Source organism: Alosa pseudoharengus, unplaced genomic scaffold (genome assembly GCF_046254945.1).
Source record: "Alosa pseudoharengus isolate Yale_2024_CS ecotype anadromous, Long Island Sound unplaced genomic scaffold, YU_APseudo_1.1 YU_APseudo_1.1_scf_5, whole genome shotgun sequence".
In the NCBI taxonomy this organism is placed as follows: Eukaryota; Metazoa; Chordata; class Actinopteri; order Clupeiformes; family Clupeidae; genus Alosa; species Alosa pseudoharengus.
In genome coordinates, this window is record NW_027468837.1 from 5908646 (window position 1) to 5914645 (window position 6000).

Consider the following 6000-nt stretch of genomic DNA (forward strand, 5'->3'; position numbering starts at 1 on the left):
GCTATAGAAACAGAGACACTCTAGACCCCAATAGACTCCCCAAATTTAGGCGGCTGTAGGCCTATTTTTTATTGTCCCTTTATCCTTAAGTTCATGTTATGTGATAAGGTTACATCTGTACAATATGAGACTATATAATAACATGTTTATGGTTGCACTATACATTAAATTATTTCAGTTATTTGCCAGTCTGGAGAATGATCAATGCCCTATTACCTTGGATGGATGGTTATAATAGAAGAATTTTCATTTCAATATTCCACCACCTGAAATGATCAATGAAACCTATTATGCAATAAACTGAACCTTGCACTCCATGTCACAAACAATGTCACATAAATAATTGAATAGGAGCCTATTCCTCTGCCCTGATGTTGCCCTGGGGGGTGGAGATGTCTGGATTAGTTGGTCACTAACCTCCCTCCCCTTCTGCACTAGTTCATGGGTCAAAAGCACAAGACCCCTCAGGCCACTGCTCACAATCCATAGAAACTTATTTTTTTACAGTGGTATGACCAGATAGCGCAGATCTATATATATATATCCACAGAAAGGAGCACAGAACAAAGTGAACAAAGCAGATGCTTTTGAGGAGGATCCTTATAGTCCAGTGAGGAAATTTCAAATAAACTAGAATCTTAAGATGAAATGACAAGTGGGACACAATAAGGTAACATGTAAGAAGCGTAAAGAGGCACATTATGTTTTTTTTCACCATGCACTTTCGTGTTATGACCTCAATGAGACACAATATCATAAGCTTCATGATTGTAACATTTTTCACCCAAGAGAGCCTTCCCTAGACCATCTCCACAGAGTCACCTCCGGGCACTCTTCCAGTCCAGTGGCTTGAGAAGCTTCATTCCTGTTACTGTTGTGAGGGTGCACTCATTTTATACAGTATATATATATATATATATATATATATATATCTTTGTGTGCACATGTCTATATGTGCATATTTGGAAATGCTACTTGCTCACTGTCCACATCATGTTCATCATCATCATCATCATCATCATCATAGGCATCATGCAGCTCTCCTTACACATAAGCTACCAAAGATTCCATCTGTATCCCTCTTTGGGCTCTATAATTGGTTTCAAGCTACATGTCCATTTATTCAATGTTTCACTTGATAATAGACTTTCAAATGACAACATAAGGGTCCACATTGATTTTGTCTCCCTTTGTGCAGGAATGGATTATCTGTGAGGTAAAAATCAGTTAATGTGTGGACAAGCCAGGGGAAGACACAGAAAAACACTCAAATTACAGGGAGTGGCATTCAATACACTCCACATTGGAGTAGATACTAGGCTAGGGTGACATGACATCATACATACTGTATAAAGTCAAACATACACAGATCTCTATTTTTTTACTCAAATGCAAAGCTAAAATGGCAAATGCAGTGTATTTGTGAGGGGACAAGAGTGTGTAGAGTGTTTCCATGTGTGTGAGCCTGTGTGTGTGTGTGTGTGTGTGTGTGTGGTTATTTACCTTCATGGTGGTGTAATATGTTTTGGCAGCTGTGACATTCCTTTTGATTTACTGTTGACCTATCCACACATACCAGTACTCTTTCTCTCTTGCTCTCTCTCTCCTCTCCTCAGATCAGTCATCAGCCCGAACGTCCAGATGCTGGACGACCTCTGGACGTCACCTGACCTCACCCACGGCACACGAGGCCCCTCAGCAGAAATAGTGTGGGAGTCCAGAGCGTTGTGTCTCTTCCTTTGACACAACAGTGCACACACACACTGGGGCCTCGCAGGCCACCCCGGCCGCCTGCACCTCTCCCCATGTCACTGCTGATGAGGACCCAGCTGCAGCAGTCGCCGGCAGACGTGTGAGTGGGGCAGCCAGGCGCGAGGGGAAAGGCATATAGACAACCAGGCTGAGGAGAAGAGTGTCTAATGACTCTGATATGGGTGGCAACACAGCTGCTCCAAGCACCTGCCAGGCTTCAGACACGCTACATGCAATGCAACCAGTGCTTGGCAAATGTCTTTAGGCAAATTATTGAGGCTGCTGACTATAGTCACATAGAACTGTCCAACAATTTTTTTTCCCACCCAGAAATGTTACCATGTCAACATCACTTTTCTTATAAATGAAAACTCATCTCATCAGTGAAATTAAGACTTAAGAATCTGGGGCTAAAATTTGACTTCTATCTAAGAATAGAGTTTTTGTGCAAACTGAGGCAAACTCTCTGACCACAGGTTATGGCCAAGAGAAAAGCCATACAAACGTCATACATGAAATACATTTGGTTGTGTATATAACAAAACAGCGTACTATGTTGCTATTCAAACTAACAGTGTAAGAAAGTAATTTCACCAATCTTCAAGTAAAGCGACTAGGGCACATCCGGATATGTGGAAAAGATAACTTCATCCTTAGTACAAACAAGTAAGGAGGTCAGCATAGAGTCCCATTACTATAATAAAATACAAGAAGGCTACTTAAGACATGTTCAGGCCATGCACTACTTCACAGTTCACACTGATTACACAATCTAGTCTTGCAAATGGCTGCATGCAGCTATGCTGTGTGAACTGCACAGCGATTGTCATTGTTGTTGCATATCCTAAATAATACTCCACAATGCATTGCTGTTCAATGATTCCCACACTCGGTTCACTAGTCAACTAGGACATTACTTCCCAAGTCACTTCAAGATCATTGCATCCACTGTAGGCTGAGTTTACCAAATTATTCTTTGGATTTGAAGTTCCATTCTGCTGTTTGTCTATAAAAGAGAAATAAACTTCTCCTTTGTGCCCTGTTTGCTCCCATTTTCATTTCGGCCTTTCATGAAAGCATCTCAAAACTCTAACAAAACCCCACAGACTACTCACACCATGTCTTCTGAGGCGTACGGTTTATGCTGTTCTCACACCACCCCCTCTATCTCCTCCGGCCAGCTTTTAAAGCCCCGGGTAGGTAATTCACCTCTGTTTTTATTTTCCAAATAAGCCTTACCGAAAGTGACAAAAGCCTTTCCACTATCTGACATTTGCAGTGCTAGTGAGGATGGCTGTTCCATTATTGAGCATCATAATAGCTGCAGAACACCTTCACCTCTCCTTTCTATCGATTCAGAGCCAGATCAATTGAGGCTGGGATGCCTATTTAGAGTAATAAACACAGTCAGTAGCCCTTGATTGTTAGATGACTTCTCCTTCATGATTCATCACTTACAAGCTCTGCGGCTTGGGGATATCACAATAAGCCTCACTAAGGAATAAGCAATGATTGGTGGCAGGGCCGGCCCGAGGCATAAGCGAACTAAGCGGCTGCTTGGGGCCCCCAATCGAGTTTCTTTTTTTTTTTTTTTACATAATAAATAACGTAAACAAGTGACATCAATGAATGAATAAATGAAACAATGAATTCAAAACAAGAAAAAAATGATATTATGATCAATGTGCCTGCCTACCTCTACTAGAGGGAGAGCAGCTTCACAGAAGAGAACTTCTGACGGCAAATTTGAGGAAAAGTTGGTAAACCACCCTTCTTACCTAATTTGAGGGTGCTGATTCTGAATATTTTGTTTACCAAGCTCAATTCTCAGTTCTAAGCTGCATAATCAGCATTTTAACATAAAATAGCGATTATTTTTGCTTATTTTTCCCTAAATTGGGTTGATTTCAAAAGTAATCACTAAAACCAAATAAAAGTGTTCTCTAAATACATGTTTGAGCATTAAATAAGCCATACTATAGTTTATTAACGTATTTAATGGGAACATGATTACAGTAACATGTAATACACTCGGAAATTCTAATCAAAACACAACCATATTTTTATTGCTAACATAGTGAGTCACTCGTGGTGTTTAATGCATTTCATCACAATAACAAATTGCACAGATAACCTTCAACTCAGAATATATCCTACAGTACATGAACATAGATAGTGGCAATAAGCCTAATGCAGAACTGCATCTACCGTCAGCAACAACCGTCAAGTAAAAAACATTTTACTTCTAGTAACACTGGATTTGGTGTGCTTGCCTCCATACTAGAGCTTGATAATGTGCTCTTCTAATACGCCATTGAGCAGCATCACTTGTTGGTGGTAGAGCCTCCGATCCTCGACATCTAGAAAACAGAGTGGCTCTGGCATAGTTATCACGATACCAAAATTATGACTTCGATACAATACCTGCCATAAATATCTTGATACTCGATACTGAAGCGATATACAAATCCTAAAATACCTGGAAAAGGAAGGCCGCCGCAGGCCTCCTCCAAGTGTATTGAGTCATTTGTGTTGAATTTGGTGCACTTTTGGTCAATTCTGGGTTTCAAACTTCTAAACTTCCTACATAATTATTATTTTTGTAGTCAGTAAAATAGAAGTTTGTGTGTGATTAAGTCCTTTATTGTTTGTTATAGCTCATTTATATTGTGTGATGTTTTGGCAATAAATTACCTTTAAATAGCAAAAGTAGGCTAGATCAAGGTCAGTGTTCAAATTACTGCATGCAAATCACTTAATGCTATGCAGAAGAGCCTAATCTTTAGGCCATCTGATGTAGGCTACCCTAGGCCTTCCTGTGTTTATGGGATTTCTTTGACAGTTGCAAAGGGAAAAAGTGAAGATAGTCTTCTTTTCTCCCAGTGTAATTTAATAAGTATGTCTCAACCACTCTTTGGGTCTTAAAGGAACCATAAGATTGTGGGCAAAACTGGTACTGCAATCACTTTCAAATTACTGTACAGCGGTGTATACCCTCCCCCTCCCCCCTGACTCGAGGTTGCCAACCTGGATGCTGAAACACTACTGACTTTGTGATTAGTAGATAGGTGGAGGGTGGTGCATCAGGCCAAAACACAAAATGACAACATCAACATCAGTTGAGGGCTGCAACTTCACTTTTTAAATGACAATATCCTGGCCGGACTACTGTTGTCCGTGATATAAGTATTTCAAATGAACATGATTTATTAATGTCTAGTGACATATCAGGGCCATTTTATGATTAATTGAAATACATTTCTTACATATGGTTCCTTTAATCAGATATGCCTACACCATTATTACATTACATTACATTACATTTGGCTGACACATTTTTAACCAAAGCGACTAACAACATGGTAACAGTTAAGTTTTAAAGCAACTCTCTCAACAACTGGGTCTTCAGGAGTTTTTTGAAAATGGAGAGGGATGACCCTGCCCTTGTAGGAACTGGCAGTATGTTCCACCAACGAGGAACAACAGATGAGAAAAGTTTGGATTGGCCTGAGCGTATCTGTTGCAATATCTGTGTGCATTCCTACATTAGGTCTATTTCTTTGATAGTCAACATCATTTGCTACCACATAACAAATACCAAATAACAATACAAAAGTTTCTTACAAACTTTCCTGCATACTTCTTTAATGTGCTGCAATCAGACGGGTGCCCTAAAGACATAACTAGATCTTGAGCATCTATTACCAGTGTTGAATGAGCAGTTTTTGTAATGATCACTACTGGACATTCGACATTGCTAGACAGCACTTGAGTGAGGATGACTTATTTCCACTTCACAAATAACCATCGCTATCTGCAATAGCTACAGTACAGGGACATTAATCAGTTCATAGCTGAGTATTTATCCTAGGTCCACTTCCCTTTCAGCATCATATGCAGTAATGATGCACTGGAGAATGTTTCTTTTTGTTGCACTAAAAGGATATCTTGTCTAAATTTTATTTTTATTTGAAAATAATGCTATCTCCATAGCACTCTTCAGCAACCCTCAAACATGCACACTCTTCCATTTTTTTGCATGGCTGGGATTTGAATGATAGGAAAGAGCACCAGTGATGTTTTAACTCGGCAAGCACAGTTGCCTTTACAGTAAAAAAAAATACAGTGTAAATCCTCTATAAAGACTGACAACTCTTCATAATAGTTAGTGGCAAAATACTTTCTACAGAAAAATGAGCAGTCACCTACTATTCTATCAATTTATTATCAAGGAATCTATTTTGCTTC